Source organism: Phoxinus phoxinus, assembly GCF_949152265.1.
Source record: "Phoxinus phoxinus genome assembly, chromosome: 21".
In the NCBI taxonomy this organism is placed as follows: domain Eukaryota; kingdom Metazoa; phylum Chordata; class Actinopteri; order Cypriniformes; family Leuciscidae; genus Phoxinus; species Phoxinus phoxinus.
In genome coordinates, this window is record NC_136896.1 from 9,841,939 (window position 1) to 9,854,455 (window position 12,517).

A 12,517-nucleotide genomic window follows, 5' to 3' on the forward strand; every position below is an offset into this window, starting at 1 on the left:
AAATAGTGTAATGCAATAGTTTTAAGTGCCAGCCAGGGGCCAGGCTAGCGGAAGATGTGAAAGTCAAAGTAATTTAATTGAAGCTCTCATTTTTAAATAATTATTTTTCTTATATTAAAATTCTTCCATAGAAACGTTTGGACATAGTTTTTTTTAGCGGTAGTTGTCTAACCCGTACTTTTAGTGTGGGATTACTATTTAAGGAGGTTGAACTTTTTTCTGTTTTTTTTCAGGCTGAAAAATAGTCCCTCTCTTTTATCCTTCCGCATATTACGCGACAATTGCCGAGAACGCCATCCCGTGGACAAAAAAGGAGAAAAATTGAATGTAACTGTGCACGGACGACAAGGTTAGTAAGACAATTCGTTGAACTTGTCTCATGGTGTACTTATGTACGTTTTAGTAGGTTTTGTGGCAATACTTTCGAAACTGTGTTGGTTTTCTCTCTCTAACTTTTTCACCTTTAAAATAGGCCTGATAGCTAACATTCGATAGTGAGGGAATGGGCGAATAATATTGGTCAGAATACATTTTTTTTTTTTTTTTTTTAAATGTCTTACTCTACCACTTTCTCCAGTATTTGTCTTTAAATTCTGGACCCAGTTGTTAAAAAAAGTTTACTCTGGATCAGAATGAAATGGAAATCTTTTGCTGTCCAGGATGAGGTCATCTTTTGTTCTGGTTTTTCAAAACAACATTGGATTAGATCACCCTGATATCGTCTTTGTCCAGATCCAGACAAACTTGTTCAGATTACCAAATCCGGGTTAGCTACGTTACATCACAATAGGCTACTATGCAAAGAATCTCTGATTCATCTCTGATGATTCTGTGTCTTGTAATAAATATAATATATAGTTATTATTAATAACTAAAATACATTATTTTTCTTTTATCTTTTATATTGATTGCTGTTATTTTATTGGGTAATTTTTTAAAAGTGTACTGTAAGGCTTAATAAAAGCCGATTTTATTTATTTATAATTTTAATGGTAAACAAATCAAGTGCAAAAATATAAATGTGTAGGCCTATATACATGATACTAATGTTATATTATTTGATGAATTTTAAAAAGTGTCATTACATTTTGTTCCTGAAATCCACCCTGAATCCACCCTTCTGCTGGGATCAGGAAAGGATAATCCAGATTTTTTTTTTTTTTTAGATCAAAGGAATCTCAATCATATACTAAAAAGTTGTGAACAACACATACTGTAGGCCTACTGAAGGTTTGATCCAGATCAAAACCAAGACTGGATTACATGGTCTAATTTAATTTTCCCATCTTTTTTTTTTTTTTTTTTTTTTTTTACAAATCATTTTTAAGATTTGATCCAATCCAATAGCTGAAATCTGATCAAATTTCTCTAGAACAAATGGGTCCTGTACTTGATTTGGAAAATAGCCAAAGTTTGATGGTGCACTCAGTATTTTTATTTTGAGCCTGCCAACATCAGATAAAAACAAGAAAGATATCAATTAAAATGTTTACACGTTTTTCAATTAATAAAAAAATACAACTCACTAATAACATATATAAACATTTAAATATATAGGATAAAACGATAAGTTATAGTCATCATGTAAGGTTCAGATTAGGATTTAGTTTCCAAAGAATGCATCTGAACATGTACTGCAGAGGGCATACTTCACACATCTATGCGCTTAGAACAATATAAAAGACCAGCTTTTCAAACCTGCTGAATACCTGGAGCCAGTTACATATACATAGCCACTATGTTGTTAAGACTGTCTTAAGAATTAGTTTGACCAACTAGCGGTTAACCAAGAGGTAATCATTCGTGTGTTTCGGATTCAAATAAGGCCAATCTTTTTATATTACTTCAAATTAGACCAATCTTATCTTTTCACACTTTTAAAAGTAAAGGTTCAAACACAGTGATGTCAGAAGAACTGGGACTTGACACAGCTCTTACACACTGTATTGTTGCCCTATTGTTGGTGTGATTGCTTCTGTTCTCCACATTTGTAAGTCGCTTTGGACAAAAGCGTCTGCTAAATAATTCAATGTAAATATAAATGTAGTCTGGAGATTATGCAGCTGGCCACTGCTTCGGATCCTGTATGCAACCTTCCAGCAATATTCAACAATTCTGTAAAATTGTGGATAGTCTGTCCAGTTCCAGTCTTGCCTTGCGGTTATTTTACATTCAGTGTTGCCTATTTCAAATGAATTATTAACTTAAAGAACATCGTCACATAGATGCAATGTAATATTCTTCCATTTTTCTTACACATTTGTCAAAATGTTGTCATACGTTATGAGATGTAGTATCAAGGGGGATGGATATGGTATCTTCTGGTGACACTGTCAGACTTGCACATGTATTGGCGATATAACATCATTCTGATATGGAATGATAAGGACACGTCTTTCTTCAAGGCACAGGGTGAATGACCCTGTCACTGAAAGACAAATTGGCTGACCCGTACAGCTAATAGAAGGTCGAGAACAAGCATGTGCACATGCATATGCTCTCATAGTGACACATTGGATTAGTGGACCTGTCAGACAGGAGTTATGTTAGGAGTTATAGTATTTATTTATTTATTTATTTGATGCATGAACAACCATAAGTCCCCTCTGGACTGGTCATTTGGCCTTCAGTTGTGTCCTGCCTCATAGTTATAAGCTTAAATAGGGTAAGCTGTCAAAAAGGTCAAAAATGTAGTACATTATGTGCTGAGATGTAGGTTTGTAGTATAAACGTGTTGCAAGGACACTATCCCTCTCACACACATTAGGGACGGGTAATGATGGTTGACTAGTCACTAGACATCCAACATCGAAGTATAGTGCTGATAGTGTGCTGCGCTTTAGCTTTAAGACAGATTGCGCGCGTGTGTGTGTGTGTGTGCGTGTGTGCGTTGGTGATTTTTATGTATTTTGTTCAAATATTGCATCAAGTCACTTTCGGGATTTTATGAAATTATTGAGAAAATCAAATTTTTTACCCAGCTCTAACACAAGAATGAGTATTAAAAAACCCTGTTATATTTCATGTTTAATATTCAGAGACCATTCGTAGGTTCATTTGTAAGTGTAAGCAAGCACTGGTGCTATAAAAACATTGTAATTATTATTTAATTTTTTTACATAGATGGCTCAACCAATGGTATGAGTTTGGGGCGGGACTATCTATTTGACCAACCAATGGCAGATGAGGAGGAGTGATTGGGAAACCTGTTTGAAAACACTATATAGCCTAGTGCTGCAGAAATGACATAGGTTCAGCGAAAAGAGGAGGCGTGTTATGGCGCAAACGTTCCCTGGTGCCATTTTGCAGTTTGAGAAAACAATTCTGCCACAGACCAGGAAAAGGCCTGTTACTCAGATGCTATTTTAAGGGCGCATGCTTGGCCATAATGTAGCGTGTGCACAACGCGCCTACACTTTGCTTCTCTCATCTACACAGACGCAGCAGTTCATATTTTTGCAAAGTGCAAACCATACATAATCACAAGAAAAAATATTACTACACGAGGGAAATCATTGTGGTGTCCATGAAGATGTGAAAAAATAGGAATAAATCTAGCTTACACATTTACCCAAATTATTCAGGCTAATTGTAGTAATGACGGATCAAACCTGTTGATCAATAGTGGCAAGACACAACGGTATAAGGACATCTGACAAAGTGGGTTGTTCATCAAGAACCAGGAAACAAAATTCTGAAGACTGCGAAATCACCTTTACCATCATGTAAGTTGCGTACGCCTGGCAAATCCGCCGTTATAATAGCAATCATGGAACAAGCGCGCCTGCTCTTAAAGGGATAGTTCACTTTAAAATTTAAATTCTGTCATCATTTACTCACCCTCAAGTTGTTTCAAACCTGTATTAATTTATTTCTTCTGCTGAACACAAAGAAAGATATTTTGAAGAATGTCGGTAACAAAACAGTAGTCTGTACCCATTGACTTCCATAGTATTTTTAAAGTGAACTATCCCTTTAAAGGGAATGTGGATTGGTTACGCCCGGTTATTGGTTATTGCACGTTACGCCCAAACACCTATGAGTAATGAAGCTACTTCAGACCAACCCATTTTAGATTTGCGTCGGGGGCAAGAGTAATTTTTCCCGCCGTTTTAATAGCAACATGTTTGATACTTGCGTTTCAGATCGTTAAAATAGGGCCCTATACCCTCTTACAACTGAATTTTGTGAATATATAGTTTTACACAAAATATTGGCAAGGGCTACAACACAAATGCTAAGTTAACTTTTTATTCATGAACTGCAGTGTTCCATGCATCCACGCATTTCCCCTTATCTCGTAACTGCCATGAAAGCTGGAACAGGCCATTATTTTATTAGCTGTGTTCTCGCATGTTTTGTTTCATAGATAATATTTGCACCCCAATGAAATATTCATGATGAGTCCCTCACTTTACTTTAAATAGAGCTCCAGCATAGCTCATGTCAAAAACGTAATTTGCCTCCTTTGATAAATATTAGACCTAGTCTTGTGCTGATTATATCAGACACATTTGCATATCCCTTCACACCAAGCTACATTATCCAAACGGTCAGATAAGGCATGTCACACCAAGCCATGGTGTTTGGATGCTGTATGTCTTGCTGAGAGTGCGGTGAGCCAAAAAACAGACAGATAGTCCACAGGTGTGGCTGCGCATATGGAGTCAAACTCATCCCACCTTGCAGACAGCCATCTGGCCAGCACAGAAAGATCTACTTCAAACGTTAGCTTATTCAGTTGTCCACCAATCCCTGTGAAAACCTCTGTCTTTGTTAAAGTCAGAGTATCAACTCTGTTACAGTTGGCTGTTAATAATTCATTTGCAATTAATTCAGCTGTGTTTTAATGGACTTGTCAAACCACGTTAAGGACCTATTTTTGGAAACTAGACCACCAGGTAGTGCGTGTGTACCTACAGAGTGCAGAACAGTCGTGACTATGAAACATTTATAAGGACAAAAGATTCATTCATGCTTCTTTTTCCAGTTCAGATCAACCTTACATGTTATTTTATCCCACTGGGATCTTTACTGTGCAGACCACTTGAAGATGCCGATTTTCCTTTTATCTCCCAAGTGAATACTGCTCTTTCTTCTCTTGTATGCCATCTCAGATTGGCAATACTGTGTGTGCAAATTCGTTCAGACAGGATGATCATGAAATATGGGCTTTAGTCTCTAAAGAAGCTGTTTGAATCTGAATTGAGTACTCAAATTAATTTCTCTCTCAGACAGAAGAGCACTTGTGTTGACATGTAAATCTTTTTTCATTTCTTTTTTTATAAATCTGCCATACAGTGTAAAGCAGAGGTTTGTAGAGTGGATATAAAAATACACAAATCCCTACAAATCTTGAGTGTCATTCAAAAAATGCAAAGACCAAGACACGTCTGTAAGTGCATCTATTAGTAAGCTGTTTCCTAATGATGAGAATCAGATAGGACTGGGGAATAGAGGTTTGTAGTGCGGTTGTCTGAAGAGGTGTGTGTAAATGACTATCATCACTCTGGATAGTGATGAAGCTCTCTATATGCATTCACATCAAGAATAGTAAATTTAGATCGTTGTCCTTTTTAGTCCTTTATGGTTTTCTTTCTTGTCAAAGCCTATAGGTGGCACTGAGGATCAGCTGGTTTTCCTGGTGTTGTTTGTTTGATGTCAGGTACAATTTGTAGGATTTCAGTTTTAGGGAGCCTCAACCAAGAGCATGAGCTTATGTGGCTCAAAAGAATATATTTTTCCTTGCGTGTGATCTTGAATCTTGCTCGATTTGTTTTTGGTAAAAGGAGGATTTTAAGTGAAATATCGTCATATAGCTATTACAGATGCCATTTTCAGCAAACATGAAGAAAGATCACATAACAAATGTAAGAGTTCTGTCTGACACAGATAAGTTAATTGCATGCAGATTTGGTGACTGAAATATAAACGGGAAGTTAAAGCCGCCCTAAGTGGGGTCTAACAGTGCCTATGATTGATAGCACTGTTTTGAAAAGACATGAAAGTTATAACAGCACATGCATTTAGTCTGTTTTTCATTCAAAAACAAAATACGTTCCCCTGTAGCTGTAGAGCAAAGACTTGAAATACAGTTCTACCAGAAAGACTCGGGAGAATAAATACTGAAGCCATTAACATTTATTAGAGCTTAGCAAGCAATCAAGTTCTTTGGCGTAGGCCCCATCCGTAGCTTGCAATCCTAGGGTTCGGACTCTGCATATCCTGCCTGAAGACGAAGGCAGGGGCGCAGCCGACCCCCTGCGAAGTAAGGGAAGGGGCCATCTGGTGATGGTGGGGTGGATGGAGGAGAAAGACATCTTGGTGTTATGTGGAGGATGGAGGGAAGGACCCGTCTTGGTGATGTTGGGGAGGATGAAGGGAAGGTCCCATCTTAAAGGTGGTGGGGAGGGTGGAGGTGAATGGAGCGGTAGCATCTGCGAACTCAGACGTGTGTAAGTTCCAACCTTTTATACCAAAAGTATTAGGATATGATTGGATAGATGAGAAGGTAATAAGTTATGTAACAATTGAGTCTTCCCGGCAGAACTTACGCTAGAGCTTCATTTCTCTGCTCAAGATTACTTTATGGTGCTTTTTTTGGAGCTTAAAGCGATACTCCACCCAAACATTCTGTCATTGTTTACTCACTGTTGTTCAAAACCTATGTGCATTTCTTTCTCTAATGGAACTCAAAGGAAGATATTTTGATGATTGGAACCAAACAACATTGGAGCCTATTGACTTCCACTGTGTGGACAAAAAACACTTGAGACATTTCTTAAAATATCTTCTTTTACGTGCCACAAAAGAAAGAATGTCATAGGTTTGGAATGACATGAGGTTGAGTAAATGATGATAGAATTTTCATTTTTGTGTGAACTATCCCTTTACCATCATTTCTAACCTTGTACACCATCATACAAAATAGGGATGGCGAAAACTAAAACATTTCTTGACCGACCACAGAGCCTCATTAGCCGGTTGAAACCGGTTAACCAATTAGTTTAAAATATGCTACGCTATTTGAAATAACAGCCATTTCGAGCCGCGCCTGCAATTTCGCAACTCTGTCGCATCTCTCTGCCGCTCACACACACCGAGGAGCTTGTATGTAATCGGAGGACAAATGGCTCCTTAGTTTCGAAATGGTTTGGGTACAAGGCGATCGCGTTGAAAATAAAGGCGTTTGCCTAGCATTAGAAGCTCATTTGAAACATTGCTCATTTAAGAAAATGACAGCTCCGAACCGAAGAGACGCCACTTTAGTTTGAGGTAGTGCTAACAATAAAGAAAGATGAAGATCATCATCACCTGATCTGTTACCACTGAAATGTAGATGTAATGTATTTCCATATTTAAGCGCTGTATCACACAACTTACATCTCTGTCATTCTGCTTGGTGAAATGGTCCCACACACTACTTTTCTTTGCACGCTTCCTCCTGTCGTCTGCCCTGGCTCTAACCTCGAGTGTGTTAGCCTATAATAATAGCCTAATTTAGAGATCACTTTTTCTTTTTTTTTACCGACTACAAACAACTTTGATCGGTTAACGTTGATCCGGTCAACCATCGGTCAAACGGTCATCGGTTAACATCCCTAATACAAAACACATTTTATGATTTCAATCCAGGACTAGTTTATCAGCTCTATTTATGTCCTATGTGTATCATTTTTGTCAAATCACACTTTTGACTTGATAAACAATTGCATACATAGGCCTACTATAAATAACTTTTCTGGATTTCTGGTTGTCACTGAAAGTATTATACTGTCATGTAAAACATTTGAGAGGACCATGATGAGATCGTATCCAAATATGCACCATATTAAAACCTGTCTAGTCTGTTAATATTGTTTATAAGATGTTGTCATGTTAGACTCTTAAAGCAATGTTACGGTCAGAATCGAGACTCTTTTGATTTTTTCCGGTTGCTTCTCAGGGGAGTAGTACAACAAAGTTAACCCTGCTGCACGTTTCCTTCTCATTTTCTGGCTTCTCTTACTAAAGTCTATCTAAAAATAGCCAGCAGCGCAGCAAAAAAATAACTGAAATGTCACATTTCATAGATGAAAGACGAAAGATTGGATTTATTTATATGCAAGGCAATATTTATATATTTCCACAATGTTGCTATTTTCCACTTTCAGTCCATCTGATGCAGTGTAAATTTGGCAGTTTTCTGCCTTTGGCATGTTAGCTGCTGATGCTAAGACACCTGATGGACAGGCAGCCTCCACCTGAGCCCTAAGGGGACACTTGACCGCACATTTTCTTCCCAGGATCTGGCACGGCTACCAGCTGAACCTGGGGAACCTAAACCATCTGCATTTCAATTTACACCTCAGAGAAAAACCCACATTTTTACTAGTGACTGAACAAGAGATTTTGTGTTGTTACACACATAATCCATTGTATTTCACAAAACAACTCAATAACCCATTTCACCACAATTACAGTTCAGGCAGTTATTCTACAAGTGTAGGGACTTTGAGGCAATTTACTTTAGTTAACTCGTACAGCTGACTAAATTGCTTTGAACCGAAGCCCTTTATTGTGATAAGTACAGCACGACAGTATAACTCGCCTGTGTTTAATTTCTCTCAGACACTGTCAGGGTGCATTATAGGTGAATAACCAAAAATATATTGACATTCAAGAAAAACTTTCAAGCTCAATGCATTTTTTTTACATGAAGGATTTTACAACAAAGAGGCTGTTGCTCCAATTACATCTCAATGCCACAGACTTACACAATCCATATATTTCTTTACTGTATTGCGACAGGCAATAAATATCTGAGCACAACAAAGATAAACAGAATTTATGAATTTGAGATATTAAGATTGATTAGAGGACTGAATATCTTAAAATGTAAAGAAAATTAGATTATATGTTTCACATTAAAGAAAAAGTAGATGTTTTTCAAACCCTTTTAAAACAAAGTTTGTAGGGTTTTTTGTTTAATGCCAATGACATTCTATATGTCTCTTTTAGTTGATTTGTGTTAGAATTGTGACCTGCCGTCCTTACCTTACCTTCATCATCCAAGTGGATACTGCACACTGGTGGTGGTTGAGGAGAGAACCCCTGATATGATTGTAAAGCACTTTGGGTGTACAGTAGTACATATGAAAGCACTCTATATATGCCTCATTAATTAATTCATTCATTCATTCATTCATTCATTCATTCATTCATTCATTCTTTCTTTCTATGTCTCTCTCGTTGGTTGTCACATTAACAAACTAGGGCAAATTTATATTCTCTTTTTGAAATTGACAATCAGGAGCTTAGTTGAGGAAAGGCACGTAAAAAAGTCATTTTTGGGAGAGTATTATTTGTTTTATGTGTCTATGTGTAATAAAAAAAAGAGCGTTCCTCTCAGCCTCACATACTTAATTTCAACTTTATATCTCACAATATGACTTTAAATCTCACAATGCGACTTTATATCACGCTGTGGGACTTTATATCTTGCAATTGCAATTTTATTTCTCGGGATTGCAATTTTATTACTGAGATTGTGACTTTACTGTAAATCTTACAGAGTAACTTTGTCACAATGTAACTTTATTTCTCAAACTATCTAACAATTCCTATTTTATTCCTTTTTATTCCCAGGCATCCAAAATAACTACTGCATTGTGAAAACATTACGCATCAGGTACTATTTTCAACTAAAATGTTCTCTCTTTTGATGACAAGTATGTGTTTAAATCCATTTGCTTGCCTTAAAAACAGTTCATCATGCATTGTAAAGTGACTTCCAAATTCCAATGTGTCAAATGCACAAAAAGTTTGCACAGTTCAGCTAAAGAGTCACACTGGTTTCTCCTCCTGTCAGTATGCCTCATCACCTGGCCTGGTCTAAAATAGCACCACGGTATTTATAGTTTCTTTAAAGCTGCCATGTGCACAAAGTGATTTAGACAATTTAGAGAGTTCCTTTTGAGCAGACGGAAAATGAGAGGAGACAGGAGATCTTTAAAGCTGGGACGAAAGGGGAGGGGGGAAAACACATTCTAGTTGGTGAAAAAACACATTTGTGTTACATGACAGCATCCCGGGTGATCTTTTTTAAACAGAGTAGTATATTTTTAGTTTCATGTTTAAAATATGTCAGCAATCAAAGAACGAGAAGCTGTGTGTAGTTTATAGCACTGTTTTATAATATATAGTAGTAGTCTACTTTAACTAAAACACCAGGGTTCTGCCATTTAAGGCTCTCATAAATGGGAAAATCAGTATGGTTTTATCCTGGATTATTGATTACAGTAGAGATGAGATATGTGGAATCGTTCTGTCTCCTGACGGTTGGAAAGTTTAATTTGCAGTGTCAGGTGAGCAAAACTATTTTGTAACTAATGAAATTAATCCAAAACAAATCTTATAATTAACTTTCCGCTTTCATCTTTCAACTAATTTAAAGTTTAAAATGATCCATTTTCCGTTTAGACATAATGTCACACATTTTTTTGGTGTGTGTGATCTTTCCTTGATACCTACTCAAGCAGCAAGTCCCTTGCAGTTACATTTCTAAAGATATATCTCTTCCGTGACCAATAGATTGAATCTTTTTAATATACTATCTCTTAAGAAAGAAAGAAAAAAGTTTATTTAACTATTTCTCACTTTCATCTCTGTTCTTTTCTCCTCAGGGTGAATCGCTTATGTTTTATTCATCATCTTTTGTAAAAGTGTCTGCTAAAGAAACACTGTAAATATCCACATACATGTATCCACACACACACACATTTCCATGTTTTATGGGGACATTCATAGACATAATGATTTTTATACTGTACAAAATTTCCACATACATAATTATTTTTATACTGTACAAACTGTATCCCCTCATCCTAACCATATACCCCTACATTTACCCATCACAGAAAACTTTCTGCTTTTTAATATTTTCAAAAAACATAATTCTGTATGATTTATAAATTGTTTTCCTCATTGGGACCAAAAATGTCCCACAAGGTAAAAAATGACTTTCGCCACAACGTAGGGTTCACCAGGACCACACACACACACACACATGCATGCAACATAACATTTCTTATTATTTTCAATGTTTAAAAACAGCTGTGCTGCTTAATATTTTTGTGGAAATGGTGATACTATTTTTGAGGATTCTTTGATTAATAAAAAGTCCAAAAGAACAGCATGTATTTAAAATAGAAATTATTGTAACAATGTAATATTTTTACTGTCACTTTTGATAAATTCAATGCATCCTTGCTGAATAAAAGTATTAATTAAATAAATAACAAAAAAAATCGTATTGACGGCAAACTTTTGATTGGTAGTGTGTTTATGAATAAACTTATATTTTAACTCTTTCCCTGCCATTGAAGGAATTTTCCGTGTTTTCACCCTTATACGGTAGGGGCTCTATTACACATCTTTTAAAAGAGTACAGCATCTCAAAACGCAGGCAAAAAAGAAGCAAAAATTAGCAATAGGATATGTAAGCAGATGCATATGTAAAAGGACACAATTATTAACATTAAACAGGATGTAAATCAATACCGCCTAACATTACTAAATGAAATGTCGACCCAGGTGTTTATGGACTCGATCTACTCCATCTATGTTTTGATCATCGTTCTGAATTTGATCCAGGCATTTTTTATGAAAAGTACCCACATTCAAGTGTTGAGAAAAAAATGCATTAAGCTATAAAGCAATAAACATCTTTTTTTAAAGCAGAGGGTCTGTTCTTTCTTTTGATATATTTTATGGCCATGAAATTTATGTGAAATAAAAAATAAAATAAAAATGCTGGCGCTGGCTGGCAACTTAAAAAAAAAAAATGCTGGCGGGAAATAGTTCATATAAAGTCCACATTGTCCCCATGAGAAAAACAGCATGATAAACAAATAAATAATGTCTTTATACAAATCTAGAAAGGTTTGTGTAAAGGTAGGTTTAGGATTAGAGGATAGAAAATGTAATTTGCTTAGTAGTAAAACAAATGATATGGTAAAACAAACATTTGTGTGGAGAACGTGGATAGATTTGGCAATAGCTGTCTGACAAAAAACTGCATTCAATCCAGTAATCCAGATCTGAAGGACAGGCAAGGTTGAAGGATGTGGAGGGACAACTGTAAGTGTCAGAGACAGAGAGAGAATCAACAGGAAACTTGCCTGTTGGACCTGCTCATCTCTGAACGACAGGAAAGCAGGAAAGCTTGAAATGAAAGAGCTTTTAGATTGCGGCAGGAGGATAATGGCAGAGATGGTGGGAAAGACAGACAGAAGCAGGAGTAATAGAGGTAGAGGGAACAAACAGGACAGGGAAGTAAAGAACAGACATGGCGAAAAGGGACTCAGGATGGAGAGAGAGAGAGAGGGAGGGAGGGAGAGAGAGAGAGAGAGAGAGAGAGAGAGAGAGAGAGAGAGAGAGAGAGAGAGAGAGAGAGAGAGAGAGAGAATAAAAGCATGAGAGAATGAGGAGGGGGAGGCAGGATAAATCTGTACAGCATCATGATTAGGTATCAGAA

At 36.6% G+C, this 12,517-nt stretch overlaps 1 protein-coding gene across 2 annotated transcripts in view; it reads left to right on the forward strand.

Annotated features, from left to right (window-relative positions):
- The first annotated feature begins 237 nt into the window (after nt 1-237).
- The window catches only part of grin2cb (glutamate receptor, ionotropic, N-methyl D-aspartate 2Cb), a 54,493-nt gene continuing 42,213 nt past the window's right edge, over nt 238-12,517 (forward strand). Inside the window, exons 1-2 of one of the 2 annotated variants that reach the window (XM_079595155.1) lie at nt 275-349; nt 9,628-9,670. The gene's annotated coding sequence lies outside the window, so the exon portion shown is untranslated. Of the gene's footprint in view, nt 350-9,627; nt 9,671-12,517 lie in introns of both variants that reach the window. The other variant, XM_079595156.1, reaches the window with a different exon arrangement.